This window comes from Bos grunniens, chromosome 10 (assembly GCF_055505025.1).
Source record: "Bos grunniens cultivar Pamir isolate PY7600 chromosome 10, Bosgru_T2T1.0, whole genome shotgun sequence".
NCBI lineage: Eukaryota > Metazoa > Chordata > Mammalia > Artiodactyla > Bovidae > Bos > Bos grunniens.
In genome coordinates this window covers 39,513,364-39,529,473 of record NC_141174.1, presented here as the reverse complement: position 1 = coordinate 39,529,473, position 16,110 = coordinate 39,513,364, and the positions used below count along the sequence as shown (strand labels likewise).

General features: G+C 36.7%; 1 long non-coding RNA gene across 2 annotated transcripts in view; it reads left to right on the top strand.

The window, feature by feature from the left end:
• LOC147364384 (uncharacterized) overlaps positions 1-16,110 on the top strand; it is a 610,904-nt gene that overhangs the window by 578,376 nt on the left and 16,418 nt on the right. For both annotated transcript variants that reach the window (XR_015134443.1, XR_015134439.1), the window contains one exon: positions 10,644-10,748. This is a non-coding gene — a long non-coding RNA (uncharacterized LOC147364384). The remainder of the gene's footprint in view (positions 1-10,643; positions 10,749-16,110) is intronic.

Here is a 16,110-nt window from a genome sequence, read left to right as displayed (position 1 = left end):
TTGGAGTTTACTCAAACTCATGTCATTGAGTTGGTGAGGCCACCAACCATCTCATCTTCTGTCATCCCTTTCTCCTCCTGCCTTCAGTCTTTCCCAGCATCAAGGTCTTTTCAAATGAGTCAGTTCTTCACATCAGGTGGCCAAAGTATTGGAGTTTCAGCTTCAACATCAGTCCTTCCAATGAACATTCAGGACTGATTTCCTTTAGGATGGACTAGTTGGATCTCCTAAAGTAAAGCAATCTTTACTCCTGCTTGTGCTTCATCCAGTCCAGCATTTCTCATGATGTACTCTGCATATAAGTTAAAGAAAGTGAAAGTGAAGTTGCTCAGTTGTGTCCGACTCCCAGCGACCCCACCAGGCTCCTCCGTCCATGGGATTTTCCAGGCAAAAGTACTAAGCAGGGTGACAATATACAGCCTTGACGTACTCCTTTTCCTCTTTGGAACCAGTCTGTTGTTCCATGTCCAGTTCTAACTGTTGCTTCCTGACCTGCATATAGGTTTCTCAAGAGGCAGGTCAGGTGGTCTGGTATTCCCATCTCTTTCAGAATTTTCCACAGTTTGTTGTGATCACACAGTCAAAGGCTTTGGCACAGTCAAGAAAGCAGAAATACATGATTTTCTGGAATTCTTTCACTTTTTCGATGATCCAATGGATGTTTATATGCATATACAATAATCCCAGAACAATTTATTGAATAACAAATTCTTTCTGTACTCAGTAATGTCATTTTTGACATGACTCCCATTTATAGTATTCATGTATGAGGACTGTATTCTGTTACACTGGTTTATTGGTCTGCCTGTAATTCACAATACTGTTTTAACTGGAGTATCTATATATTAATAATGTCTGAATAGCTATTGTTATGGAAATTCCAGATTTTAGTTCTTATGAATAAACCTGTTATGCATACCCAAATATATATCTTTTTATGTATATAAGTTTTCATTTCTCTTGAGTAAATACTCTGACTGAGAGACTGGGTCATATAGTAAAATTTATGCTTATCCTTATATGAAAGTGACACACTCTTTTCTTATGTGGTTATATCATTTTGTACCATTATGCATTAGCACTAGTGGGCTGAGAATTCATGTTATTCCACATTCTCACCAGCCCTTGGCTTAATCAATCTTTGTAATTCTAGCAGTTATGCAGTGATATCTCATGTGGTTGTAAGTTACATTTTCTGATAATAGATGAAGTTGAGCATGTATGAATATGCATCTTAGCCATTTGTGTAACTTTGTGATTTTTTGTTCAAAAGTTTTCTCCAATTTTGGGGGGACTATGTTTTTTTTTATTCAGCATATAATTTTATTATGTTGTGTGTTTTGAAAATATTCCCCAAGGCTGTGGATTATCTTTTTTATGTTCTAAATAATGTTTTATGAACACCACGGTTTTAATTTAATGAAGACAGATACTTTTTATTTTATGGTTCAAGTTTTCTGTGTCTGAAAATCTTGGTCTTTCTTTTATATTTCCTTCTAAAATAATTACTTTGTGACATTTAAACATATATGAATAATGCATTTCAAGTAAATTTTAGGATATAAGATGAATAGGTATTCATTTATTTTACATATAGATATCTAGTTTCCCAACAGTCTTTGTCAAAAATAATATACTTTACCCATCAAACAGCCTTGAAAATTTTGTTGAACTTCATCTCAGTTTATATATGTGGGTCTATTTTTAGATCACTGTTTCTTGATTACCACAGTCCCATAGTAAACCTTGAAACCAGGTAGTGTAAGTCCTCCAACTTTGATCTGTTTCAGAATTATTTTGGCTATTATAAATCCTTTGCATTTCCATATAATTTCAGAATCAATTTTTTAAATTAAAAAATGTCTGTTGTGATTTTGATTGGGGTTGCTTTTAATCAAGGGATTACTTTGGGGTAAGAATTGTCATCTTAAAAATACTGAATCTTGATTCATGAACATGGTATCACCCTTCCTTTATTTAGGTCTTTAATTTCTTGCAGCAGTATTTTATCCTTTTCAGTGTATGTTTCATGCACTAAATATATCTCTAAGGATTTCAGTGTCATTCTTTCTTTGATAGTACAGTAATAGTAATTTTAAATCAATTTATAATTTTTTCATTTACATAGACATAGAGTTGGTTTTTTCATGGATTAACTACATTGCATACAAGTTTACCAAGCTCTTCAGCATTACTGGAGAGCCTATGCCCCAACCAGTAATGCTGAAGAAGCTAAAGTTGAATGGTTCTATAGAACTAACACCCCAAAAAGATGTCCTTTTCATTATAGGGGACTGGAATGCAAAAGTAGGAAGTCAAGAAACATCTGGAGTAACAGGCAAATTTGGCTTTGGAGTACAGAATGAAGCAGGGCAAATGCTAATAGAGTTTTGCCAAGAGAACGCAATGGTCATAGCAAACAACCTCTTCCAATAACACAAGAAAGACTCTACACATGGACATCACCAGATAGTCAACACTGAAATCAGGTTGATTATATTCTTTGTGCCAAAGATGGAGAAGCTCTATACAGTCAGCAAAAACAAGACCGGGAGCTGACTGTGGCTCAGATCATGAACTTCTTATTACCAAATTCAGACTTAAATTGAAGAACGTAGGGAAAACCACTAGACCATTCAGGTATGACCCAAATCAAATTCCTTATGATTATAGAGTGGAAGTGAGAAATAGATTTAAGGGACTAGATCTGATAGAGTGCCTGATAAATTATGGAATGAGGTTCATGACATTGTACAGGATACAGGGATCAAGACCATCCCCATGGAAAATAAATGCAAAAATGAAAAATGGCTGTCTGGGGAAGCCTTACAAATAGCTATGAAAAGAAGAGAAGTGAAAAGCAAAGGAGAAAAGGAAAGATATAAGCATCTGAATGCAGAGTTCCAAAGAATAGCAAGGAGAGATAAGAAAGCCTTCCTCAGTGATCAATGAAAAGAAATAGAGAAAAACAACAGAATAGGAAAGACTAGAGATCTCTTCAAGAAAATTAGAGATACCAAGGGAATATTTCATGTAAATACGGGCTCTATAAAGGACAGAAATGGCATGGACCTAACAGAAGCAGAAGATATTAAGAAGGGGTGGCAAGAATACACAGAAGAACTGTACAAAAAGATCTTCATGACCCAGATAATCATGATGGTGTGATCACTCACCTAGAGCCATACATCCTGGAATGTGAAGTCAAGTGGGCCTTAGAAAGCATCACTACAAAAAACCTAGTGGAGGTGAGGGAATTCCAGTTGAGCTATTTCAAATCCTGAAAGATGATGCTCTGAAAGTGCTGCACTCAATATGCCAGCAAATTTGGAAAACTCAGCAGTGGCCATAGGACTGGAAAAGGTCAGTTTCATTCCAATCCCAAAGAAAGGCAATGCCAAAGAATGCTCAGACTACCACACAATTGCAGTCATCTCACACGCTAGTAAAGTAATGCTGAAAATTCTCCAAGCCAGGCTTCAGCAATTCATGACCCGTGAACTTCCAGATGTTCAAGCTAGTTTTAGAAAAGGCAGAGGAACCAGAGATCAAATTGCCAACATCCGCTGGATCATCAAGCACAAGCTGGAATCCAGATTGCTGGGAGAAATATCAATCACCTCAGATATGCAGATGACACCACCCTTATGGCAGAAAGTGAAGAGGAACTAAAAAGCCTCTTGATGAAAGTGAAAGAGGAGAGTGAAAAAGTTGGCTTAAAGCTCAACATTCAGAAAACGAAGATCATGGCATCTGGTCCCATCACTTCATGGAAAATAGATGGGGAAATGGTGGAAACAATGTCAGACTTTTTTGGGGGGGGCTCCAAAATCACTGCAGGTGGTGATTGCAGCCATGAAATTAAAAGACACTTACTCCTTGAAAGGAAGGTTATTACCAACCTAGATAGCATATTGAAAAGTAGAGACGTTACTTTGCCAACCAAGTCTGTCTTGTCAAGGCTATGGTTTTTCCAGTAGTCATGTATGGATGTGAGAGTTGGACTGTGAAGAAAGCTGAGCGAGGAAGAATTGATGCTTTTGAAGTGTGGTGTTGGAGAAGACTCTTGAGAGTCCCTTGGACTGCAAGGAGATCCAACCAGTCCACCCTAAAGGAGATCAGTCCTGGGTGTTCATTGGAAGGACTGATGCTGAAGCTGAAACTCCAATACTTTGGCCACCTTATGTGAAGAGTTGACTCATTTGAAAAGACCCTGATGCTGAGAGGGATTGGGGGCAGGAGGAGAAGGAGACGACAGAGGCTGAGATGGCTGGATGGCATCACCGACTGATGGACATGAGTTTGGGTAAACTCCGGGAGTTTGTGATGGACAGGGAGGCCTGGCGTTCCTTGATTCATGGAGTCGCAGAGAGTCGGACACGACTAAGAGACTGAACTGAACTGAGCTGAACTTATCAAGCTTACTTAGGCATTCTAGTTCCTTCTGTGTGAATTCCTCAGGATTTTCTAAATAAAGGATTATGCTAGTAGCAAATAAAGTCAATTTTACTTACATTTCAAGCTTTTACTTCTTTTTCTCAACTCTTGCACTAAATCACTAGTATTTTGTAGCTTTCTTTTTTTTTTTATTATTCTTTCTCGGTGCTCAGCTTTCTTTTATTTTTTTTTAAATTTTATTTTATTTTTAAACTTTACAATATTGTATTAGTTTTGCCAAATATCGAAATGAATCCACCACAGGTATACCTATGTTCCCCATCCTGAACCCTCCTCCCTCCTCCCTCCCCATACCCTCCCTCTGGGTCGTCCCAGTGCACCAGCCCCAAACATCCAGTATCGTGCTGTGTTTGCATTGCCCCTTCAACATTCTGCCTCCCAAATTCTACCATTTTCTTCCTCAGCCCAAGTGGTAGGCTGTACATGGGTTTCTTTCACTGACCATGACCTAGAAACTGTTGGCAAACCAGTTCTTTTATAGAGTTCATCTTGTTTGTTTGTTCTTTCTTAGAAATCATGTTTCTGCTCTATGTAGTATCTAGAAACTATTATTTCAACTATTTTTCTTAGTTTTTGAAAGTTTTTTTTTTTTTTTTGATAGTAGGGGTATTTAGTTGTTGTTACTACAAATGGCGTGAAGCAAAATTCCCTTTGTGTGTCCTTGAAATTAAAGTATTTCCTGTGAAAGGCATTTACTTGGGTCTAATTTTCCTTGTGGCTCAGACAGTAAAGGATCTCCCTGCAGTGCAGGAAACCTAGATTCCATCCCTGGGTCTGGAAGATCCCCTGGAGAAGGAAATGGCAACCTATTCCAGTGTTCTTGCCTGGAAAATTCCATGGACACAGAAGCCTGGCGGGCTAAAATTCATGGAGTGGCAAAGAGTCAGACATGACTGAGCGACTTTCGTTCATTCGTTCATCTTATTCATTGTGACAATCCCTTCCTTTTAATAAGACTCTTGTATTTACATTTGATGTAAAGGTTTATATGGTTGAATGTAAGTCTAATTTCTAGTTTTCTCTTTTTTCTCTTTGTGTTTTCTTTTACACTCCATTTTCTGTCTTCTCTTCAAAATTTTTGATGTTCCATCCCTCCTTCTCCTCTTTTGGATTTAGCTATACATTTGATATTTGTTTTTTTTTTTTAACATATAGTTATTCTTAGGATGAAAATGTGTTTCCTTAATTTATAGCTGTCTATATTAAATTACTATTAAAGGACTACTCATGTAAAATAAAAATCTTGTAATATTATGTTAATAATTCAATTTTACCATCCTTTGTACCATCCTTGTCCAGGTATTACTTCTATCTATGTTATGAACTCCATACTATATGACTTTTGCTATAGTCAATTGACTTAAAAGTACTTAAGTATTAAATGGTTTGTGGTTTACAATTATAATAGAAGGAAGTGCTAGATTACAGTTATAGGTTAGTTTAAAAGAACACAATACTTTTCCCATCCAAATTATGGACCCTCAAGGACCATTTGAGGGTTGGTGGACCCTAGATGAAAAACCTTCTCAACTAGATGATTTTTAAACTCTTTTATAATTAAAATGGTGTAATCCAGGAGTTGCTTCTGGCTTCATTTGCTTATCATGGATAAATTAACATCTCTGATCAGATTTTTCTTATATGTATTTAGGGATCATCATAAAATCTCCATCTCAAGGACTATGTGAGGGAAAAGTTACTAATTCAAGGAGTAGGTGCTTTGTAAAAATGTAAAGCTCTTTTTATAAATTCCGGGTATTATCAAGGAAAGCAAAGAGTCAGTAGAGACATCTTTCTCTCATTCCCTGCATACTCATTCCTTGGATCTCAGTGTTCTTTCCAAATTGTTGCAAAGAGTTTTGTGAACTATTGGAACAAAGCACTGGGTCCTATTGTTAAAGAATGCCATGTGCAAGAGGTTATTGGGAGAAGGTAGTATGTGAAACGGAGAAGGCAATGGCACCCCACTCCAGTACTCTTGCTTGGAAAATCCCATGAACGGAGGAGCCTGGTGGGTTGCAGTCCATGGGATCTTGAAGAGTCGGACACAACTGAGCGACTTCACTTTCACTTTTCACTCTCATGCATTGGAGAAGGAAATGGCAACCCACTCCAGTGTTCTTGCCTGGAGAATCCCAGGGACAGGGGAGCCTGGTAGGCTGCCGTCTATGGGGTCGCACAGAGTCGGACACGACTGAAGCGACTTAGCAGCAGCAGTAGCAGTATGTGAAATGGGTGAGGGTGGTCAAAGCTACAGAATTTTTCAGTTACAGAATAACTAATTCCTGGGGATGTAATGACAACATAGTGATAATAATTAGCAATATGTGTTGTACATTTGAAAGTTGCTAAAAAGTAGATCTTAAAAGTAAAAAAAAAAAAAAAAAAAGGTATTTAAGAACATAAAAATTGTCTTTCATATTTACCCACAAAGTGACCTTATACAGTGATTTTTTAAAAAATCTGGCAGACCCTTAACTCCATTAACTTGGAATTCCTTTCAACCAAAAAATGTTTTATTTATCATTTCTTATCATTTTTATCTGCTAACTATATCTAAACTTTTATTTATCTAAAAATATCTTTATTTTACCTTTGTTTTTGAAAGATGTTTTTGCTAGGAGTTTCATGGTTTCAGGTCTTATATGTAGGCCTTTAATACATTTTGAGTAAATTTTGTATATGTTTTGAGGAAATGTTCTAATCTCATTCTTTCACATGTAACTGTCCATTTTCCCCAGCACTACATTCTGAAAAGACTGTCTTTTCTCCATTATATATTTGTGCGCCCTCTGTCATATATTAATAGACTATGAGTGCTTAGGTCTATTTCTGGGCTCTCTGTTCTGTTCTATTGATCCATGTGTCTCTTTTTATGTGCTGGCACCATGCTGTTCTGATTTCTGAAGCTTTGAAGTATTGTCTGAAGTCCAGGAGTTCAGTACCTACAGCTTTGTTCTTTTTTCCTTAAGATTGCTTTGGCAGTTCTGAGTCTTTTATGGTTCCATATAAATATTAGCATGTTTTTTTTCTAGTTCTGTGAAAAATGTCATAGGTATTTTGATAGAGATTGCATTAAATCTTTAGATTGTTTTGGATAGTATGGACATTTTAATAATACTAATTCTTCCAAAACCATAAACAGAAGATATCTTTCCATTTATCTGTATCAATCTTAATTTCCTTTATTCATGTTTTATCGTTTTCAGAGTATAGGTCTTTCACCTCCTTGGTTAAACCTATTCCTAGGCATTCTTTTTGGTACAATTTTAAATAGAATTATTTCCTTAATTTCTCTTTCTGATAGTTCATTCAGTTCAGTTCAGTTTGTTATTAGTGTATAAAAAAACAACAGATTTCTGTATATTAATCTTGTGTCCTGCAACTTTACTGAATTCATTTAATAATTCTAGTGCTTTTTTGTGGAAGCTTTAGGGTTTTCAATATATAGTATTGTATTATCCACAAACAGTGATAATTTCCCTACTTCATTTCCAGTGTGGATGTCTTTTATTTCTTTTTCTTTTCTTTTTTTTTTTTTTTTAATTTCTTTTTCTTGTCTGATTGTTGTGGCTAGGACTGATAATACTATGTTAAATAGAAGTGATCAGAGTGGGCATGTCTGTCTTCATGATTTTAGAGAAAAGGCTTTGAGCTTTTCATCTTTGAGTGTGATGTAAACTGTAGATTTGTCATAAATGGCCTATATTAGGTTAAGCTTTGTTCTCTCTATACCCCCCTTTAATGAGAGTTTTGCATTTTATTGATTAGCATGTGTTATTGGAGGATTTGTGGGGAGACTAAAACATCAGATCAGATCAGTCGCTCAGTCGTGTCCGACTCTGAGACCACATGAATCGAAGCACTCCAGGCCTCCCTGTCCATCACCAGCTCCCGGAGTTCACTCAGACTCACGTCCATCGAGTCAGTGATGCCATCCAGCCATCTCATCCTCTGTCGTCCCCTTCTCCTCCTGCCCCCAATCCCTCCCAGCATCAGAGTCTTTTCCAATGAGTCAACTCTTCGCATGAGGTGGCCAAAGTACTAGAGTTTCAGCTTCAGCATCATTCCTTCCAAAGAAATCCCAGGGCTGATCTCCTTCAGAATGGATTGGTTGGATCTCCTTGCAGTCCAAGGAACTCTCAAGAGTCTTCTCCAACACCACAGTTCAAAAGCATCAATTCTTCAGTGCTCAGCCTTCTTCACAGTCCAACCCTCACATCCATACATGACCACAGGAAAAACCATAGCCTTGACTAGACGGACCTTTGTTGGCAAAGCAGTGTCTCTGTTTTTGAATATGCTATCTAGGTTGGTCATAACTTTCCTTCCAAGGAGTAAGCGTCTTTTAATTTCATGGCTGCAGTTACCATCTGTAGTGATTTTGGAGCCCAGAAAAATAAAGTCTGACACTGTTTCCACTGTTTCCCCATCTATTTCCCATGAAGTGGTGGGACCGGATGCCATGATCTTCGTTTTCTGAATGTTGAGCTTTAAGCCAACTTTTTCACTCTCCACTTTCAGTTTCATCAAGAGGCTTTTGAGTTCCTCTTCACTTTCTGCCGTAAGGGTGGTGTCATCTGCATATCTGAGGTTATTGATATTTCTCCTGGCAATCTTGATATGTGATTGTTTTTATAATACATAAACATAGAATTACATTCAGAAAATATTTGAATGTCTAAAAGTGAACAGAAAAAAAAAAAAACTAAGATCAGGAACGATTATCTTTCCAAGATGTTTTCCAGGGATAGGGAAAATTCAGTGTTGGCAAAAATTAATAGTCACTTCCTGTCTAGCCATTGTGTCCAGTCAATTTAGTAAAGTCATTACATATGGATCACATATGTTCATTGTTGAGCTAGTAGGGTCTTCAGGAAATGAGAAGAAGCATAAAACATGGCTCCTACTTGAAGAAAATTACAGATTAGTTTTGGAGATAAGACACTCATATAGTGATAAGTACTAATATGAGTTAATACTGTGAAAGTTTAATAGAAAGTATGCCTAAAGAGAAAATAAGTAGAACTGACAAAAATTGTGTATTTGGAGAAGTTTCTGTGAACTGATTCAAGTGGAGATTTTCTATCATTGTGGCTATAATCAGGCCTCTATTCACAATTCTGGGGCTATTCAGAAATATATATTAAATAATTTATTAATGGTCCGTCCACACATTTCAATCTAAGAGAACTTATAACCAATTAGTCATGGCCAAAGATCACCACGGTGAGATTGTTATAATCACAGTAGAAAACCAGGAGTCTACTCAATTTCACCATCTCTTACCATCCTCTCTTAGTACAAATAAGAGACACCATATTTCTTCCCAAGAATGCTCTTGTCCCTTTTACCAAATATATTTCAACACCTTGATGAAGAGAATACTATCTTGATCTTCTGCAGGGAAAAAAAGTGAAGGGTAAGGATTAGGTCATGATTGCAACTCATAAATTTATTCCAGCATTCCTATCCTTGGAAAATGTTTTATTTTGGTGGGGAAATGTTTACGGTTACCTACTCAATTCCCTAGGATGCCCTCTAACCTTATAAATTGAAATTCTGTTTTATTTCTGCTGACAGTAAATTTCAATGGACAAAAAATAAGACTAGATATGTTTAGTTTCTTTACACCTTAAGGTGGCCAAAAAGATATGATAATTAGTCAATGGGTAGGCTTATTAAGGAAGAAGGCAATGGCACCCCACTCCAGTACTGTTGCTCGGAAAATCCCATGGATGGAGGAGCCAGGTGGGCTGCAGTCCCTGGGGTCGCTAAGAGTCAGAGACGACTGAAGCGACTTGGCAGCAGCAGCAGGCTTATTAAGAAAGGTTTTTTGAAGTAACTGATATATGTCAGTCTTCCAAATAGTGTTTACCCTATGATTATTGGATTCAGTTAGGGGTCAGTCAAGAATTGGGGGATCATTTATATGCTACTCTTCAGGCTTCTCATATTTGTGGCTACCTCCTCTTTTGACTCCAGTAACTACTACTATTTTTAATCCATTTTCCATATCTGCTTCCCCTATTGCAGTTTCCCTACTCATGGTGTAATTGTCTTTCTATTGCTGAATTATCCTGTTTTGCCATGGTTAGGCTGCTTTCTAAATTCCTGTTTTATCATAGCCTCCAGCTGAGTCTCGTCTTATAGAATCACCATGTTGCTTTTCTTCTTTCTTTCAGCCTGGGAGATTCAGTATTGTTATCCATGATTAGTGCCTTTGTGGGAGAACTGGAAAGTTGAGCTCTTCTGGGACCTCTCAGGGCCTCTCCACATTGTATTTCTAGGTGAGTAGTCAGAATTCTTACATGGGACTTAAAGGTCCAAGAGGGAATGTAGAAGCCACAAGATTATTCTTATCTAGTCTCATAATTTCAGAAATTAATTTGTATTCTATTCCATTGGTTAATAAGTACATATACCCAGAGAAGATTCAAGAGGAGAGCGATTCAACTTCATATCTTAACTGGAGGAATAGCAAAGATTTTTCAGCCATCCTTAATATACCAGAGGTTGTTTTCTTATTTTCACAAATCCTTAAAGGGGTGAAAATGATCTACATACCATAGATGGATATAAAAATAAATTTGGAGAAAGGTAAAATAGGTCAAATGTCAACTGAAAGAAGTATAATTATAAAAAGGAGAACAAAATAAGAATTTAAACTCCCAGCAGACTTTATTGTTGAGACAATGTGGACCGAGAAGGGGAGGAACCGGATTAAATACCTTATAGAGACTCATATTCTTTAGGAATCTTAAAAATAGGCAGTGATAGCCAAACTAAGAATAATGAGTTCCATTAGAGATTCTGCAAGTCTCTGACCAGGAGCTCTTGAGTTTATCACATTACGCTCAGGAGGGATCATGGAACCCTCATCCATAAGCATGAACCTTGCTGGTGCTGAGACACCCAGCTCTGATGATCAAACCCAGGACCTGGTTATTCTCCTACCAATGTTCAGACGTTATAGCACAAAACCCACCTTGAAACTTTTGTAATTTTTTTCTGCTCAGGGAACTCTGATTAAATAGATTTCTCACACTAGGTAGTCCCCCCTTATAGTATTTCAAAATTTTATTTGGAGAGGAGAGGCATAATTAAGTTTGAAAAAAAATATAATAGTCAACATACCTTTCATTTGTTAGCTTTTCACCATCCTTCTTTATTCCTACTAAATGCACAATATACAGAAGAAAAATAAAATATTGGCCCACCATCGGAGAAACATGATTTCCTGAGTGATTCTGAAAATGACCCACATGCCTTCTCTTGAGCACCACTATGACTAACCAAACCTTCATGAGACTGCAGTTGGCAGAAGAATCTGATGCCATAGAATTATATTTCATGAATAAGTACAAGATGCCCAGGAATCAAATAATGCCCTTTATTCTATGGACACTATTGTTTAATCAAACCCATGAAACATGATTCATTTAATCTTCTTAATATAAAGGATTCCAGTGCACATTTCTTCATTAGGTTTTTAAAAATATTCTTTGTAACAATAGGTTTTATTCTGCCTAAGGAATCATCTACTAGTTACTATTTTTCCCCATGGTAAATAAATACCTTAAAATGTTAAAAAAAAAAAAAAAACTAAAAATATTTTTAAGCTAGTTACATTGGGCTTCTTTTATAATGTTTTATTAAAATAATTTCCATTTGAACTTCATAATTTCTTCAAGGCATTAGTTTTAATTGATCTAATTTTAATGATTTCTTACATGATGCATGTCACTGGTTTATATTAGCATTCTGTCATCAGCTAAATAAACAACTTCTCCTTGGTATATTTACTCTGTAGTTAAAATCACATCCATAAGTCCACCTTTTTCAGAGTTTAGAATTAGACATTTTTTTTTTTGGCACTCACATATTAGACGAGCTAATGCAAATTTATGAGACATTTATCACCAGAACAGAATTTTACAAAAAAAAAAAATATATATATATATATAGTATCAGAGACCTGATTAGTTCCTAAACTTAATTATGTGTCCTTCAAGTAACCTGTACAAAAATTCTGGAAGTTGTCTACTTACCACTCATTTTTATTGCTTTCATTTTTCAAGGGACAAGTATTTCTTGAATGCCGTTAGGAAGAAGTCCTTGGTCCCTTCAGTTCAGTTCAGTCGCTCAGTCATGTCCGACTCTTTGTGACCCCATGAACTGCAGTACACCAGGCCTCCCTGTCCATCACCAACTCCTGGAGTTTACCCAAACTCATGTCCATCGAGTTGGTGATGGCATCCAGCCATCTCATCCTTTGTCGTTCCCTTCTCCTCCTGCCCCCAATCCCTCCCAGCATCAGAGTCTTTTCCAATGAGTCATCTCTCCACATCAGGTGGCCAAAGTATTGGAGTTTCAGCTTCAGCATCAGTCCTTCCAGTGAACACCCAAGACTGATCTCCTTTAGGATGGACTGGTTGGATCTCCTTGCAGTCTAAGGGACTCTCAAGAGTCTTCTCCAACAGCACAGTTCAAAAGCATCAATTCTTCTGTGCTCAGCTTTCTTTGTAGTCCAACTCTCACATCCATACATGACTACTGGAAAAACCATAGCCTTGACTAGATGGACCTTTGTCGGCAAAGTAATGTCTCTGCTTTTTAATATGCTGTCTAGGTTGGTCATAACTTTCCTCCCAAGGAGACTTGGTCCCTTAGTTCCTCACAAACTTTGACAACTGGGCAGTTAATATATTAGAACAATGACATATGTAGGAAGGAGTTAAAAATATTTTAGACACTGAAATTTCTCTTAAAATTTCTTTAAAAACTAGAGTAAGAGATCTAAAGTTCAAAGAACATTTTTACTTAATTCATAAAATGATATGTACCCCTTTTCTTTCTATCTGTCCATATAAAACAAGCATAATCTTTGTTTGTAAAAAGCATAAAAATAAATTGCTAAAGTATAAGGAATCTGTCTAGGAATACAATTTACTGTTGTACAACTTTGTTATCGATTTCAGCTTGATCTCATTTAGAATATATAGCTTCTCATTTTTAACTTTTTTACTTACATGATTACCTAGAAAACTTATTCAGTTATCCAGTACATGATATAGAGGCTTATTATTGAGAAAATTCTTCATATACCTTGCGATATGGCAGCAAACAAGACAGAATCTATAGTCTCATGGAGTTAGCATATAGCATTTCTTGAAGAAAACAATCTCCAAAATCACTTGGTGCTCTGAAGCTGACTTCTTAAGATTCTACAACCATCATCCATTAATTTTGAATCCAGGTTATCTTTCCATTAACTACTGTTTGTAATGTTTTTGTTAAAGGTTAGGTCTCTCTTTAACCTCAGATATTCTTTTCCTCATATTTTAACCAGACTATGGTTTCATCATATTCACTCCACTTATCTATTCTCTTGTTTGGTAGCTTTTGCTTCCAGGCTATCTTTAAGGTTAAACTTTGGGTTCAAGCTAGCCGCTAATATCATTCAGTTATTAGCCTGCATGTGGTTTCCTTCCTTGTCCTTGCAGTCTAAATTAGGTGTCCTGTCTATATTTTTGATGTCAAAGCACTTAAAACAGTTTTTATTGTTTCATTTGTTTACAATTTTTATATTCTAAGCAAACTATAATATACTCTCTGAGGCAAACATGTTTCTGTATATGGCAGAAGGGATATAGTGACAATATGCTAATAGTGACAATATAGTGGCAATACAGATAATGTTAAAGGAGAGTCTTCTTCCATACATTAGCTTAAAATCACGAATCTTGTGACTGGCCAATTAAACAAGTAAAGGGATAATAATTCAAAACTAGGAATGAAACTGTACCATGGGTGAGTAGCTCATGTGTGGAGTCCATGTACATGGGCTTAAATAACAACCCCACACTTCTTCGCTGCAAAAAAAATAAACAACAAAAAGTCTCAGCTCCTAAGAAACACCTTCCAACTTGTTAGTTCTATATAACGGGTTAAAAAAATAATGATAAAAGTAATGTGATGGCTGTATTGGAAATGTATCTTATCAAGTAAACTGGCTGGTCATAGTATTCCCCTTAACCCCATATATGTTGTTAATGTCATTGATTCATCATACCTGTACGATATTTTCAGGAAGACAATTTGATTAATTGCAGTTTATAATAACAGACATAGCAGTGGCTGTCACTCTGCTAGGTGGTATTGAGTTGACATGCCTAGGAGTCTGCCTGAAGGCCATTGATCACATAAGAACTTTAAGTGATAGAAGACAGTTCTACCTAAGAATCAGTCTTTTCAAGAGTACCTAAGACAAAAACAATTACCTTGGCCCAGGAGTGTTTTCAAAAGTGTACAAGTTTATTTCTCCCAGAGGATTTTGTTAGCTTATCCATAAAACAATGATGTCTGTAACCTATAAAATCAAGCAGGAATTACTCCTGCCAGTATTATAATAAACTAGTTAATATTGAGTACTTTAATGAGGCAAGAACTAAAACAAATTCTTCCTGAAAACATTGGATGCATTGTTAATTTACATCATTGAAAAAAAAGATTTTACAGTATGGAGATCTATATCTATCCAGTTTTATCTATTCCAATTGAATGTACAATAATGAAGCCTGATTTAAAGGGTCTAGTGCAAAAGGAGAATGTGGAGCCTATTGTTTAAAAGAATTAAAACTTTAAAGGCAGAGACAGTAAATCATTAAGCCAAACATAGGGCACTGTTTAACTGAGTAGATTGCATGCCCTGGCTGTAATTTAGGGTTTTTATACCTTGCTATATTTGTATGTGTGCCTGTATGTGTGTGTGTGTGTGTTTGTGTGTGTGTGCGCGCGCTAAGTCATGTCCAACTCTTTGTGACCCATGGACTGTAGTCCACCAGACTCCCAGTCCGTGGGATTTTCCAGGGAAGAATAGTAGAGTAGGTTGTCATTCCTTCTCCAGGGAACCTTCCGGATCCAGGGGTCAAACCATCATCTCCTGGGTCTCCTGCATTGGCAAGAGGATTCTTTACCACAGGGCCACCTGGGAAGCCTCACTATATATATATATATATATATATAGTTACAAAAAAAAAAACCTTTTGTCTTCTAAAATAGGCACTGTTATCAATATTTGCACACAAAGAGACTGTAGCACAGAAAAGCATCCTGTGTTTAGCTAAAGCTTCCCAGGAAGTCAGCAGGAACACTCAGGCAATAACCTAGGATCCTAACTCCAGTCTAGCTCTCTGTTTACTTTATCAGGTTTCATCTCCAAATCGAACTGCAATTTCAACAAATGGCAAAGACATTTATGACCAATATATCCTGCTTCCCCTTAAAACATCACCTCTGCAGTCGATGCTAGGAATTTAATTGTATGAGACAAACAACAACTGTTGCTATCGTGAATTACTTTTTTGCCCCATTCAGAGTCCAAAACATTACCAGATTCAGGAAATGAAAAAACTCATAAAGCAGCAGCTCTTTTCTATCCAGTGCAGCTGAGAGATGCAATTAATAAAAATAGACTCGACAGCCTAGCAGCACCCAAAGTAATAACACCTTTTATGAATATGAGACATAGGTCCCAGGGCATCTTGAGGCAGGATTCTGCTCTATTGATTACATTGTCAGACAACACATTTCATATCACTGAACATGTCCTGTATCAGGAGATGTGGGAAAGGGACACTAGAGGAAACA